The sequence below is a fragment of the Cucurbita moschata genome, unplaced genomic scaffold (assembly GCF_002738365.1).
Source record: "Cucurbita moschata cultivar Rifu unplaced genomic scaffold, Cmos_1.0 Cmo_Scf00134, whole genome shotgun sequence".
In the NCBI taxonomy this organism is placed as follows: Eukaryota; Viridiplantae; Streptophyta; class Magnoliopsida; order Cucurbitales; family Cucurbitaceae; genus Cucurbita; species Cucurbita moschata.
The window spans coordinates 1-669 of record NW_019268650.1 but is presented as its reverse complement, the minus strand read 5'-3'; positions in this window follow the sequence as shown (position 1 = coordinate 669).

Here is a 669-nt window from a genome sequence, read left to right as displayed (position 1 = left end):
ACTTTAGTTTTGATTTGGTTTTCAAACCTAATCAACCTTTTCCCGTTCAACACTAACTTGTAGTAATTAATGTAGTAACAGAATCAATATAATCTTTAAAGTACAAAGAAAGTACAAAGAATACAATTATAATTTTACTTAGGCTAATGAAAACATTAAAATTATATATATATATATAAAAGAAAAGAAACAAATATAAAATAGTTATTTTAGAATACATGAACATCGGGTACATGCGAAACCTTTTCCCGTTCAACACTACCATCACCAACTTCAAGCTGGGAACATTCATACACTTCCAAACAATTCAATCTAGCTAGATTTGACATATCATCATGAGATTTTCCATCTGTTACAAGGTCCTCTCTCAAATGTTGATCATTTGAAATAGCACATGCGACCTCATATATAAGATCATGCATCTTACAATATTCAACTTTTCCTTTCTCATCCTTGACAACATCTTGAAACAAGGAGCGAGACAACAAAATATCGAAATATCTCGCTCCAATATCCTCCATTGTTACATTGCTTCCATTGGATATCTGAATAAACCCTTGTGCTACCCACATTTGAACAAGTTCTTCTTTATCGAAGAAAAAGTCGGGTGGAAAATTTGAACAGTAGGTAAAACATTGTTTCAATGAAGAAGATGGTAGACGGTCCACA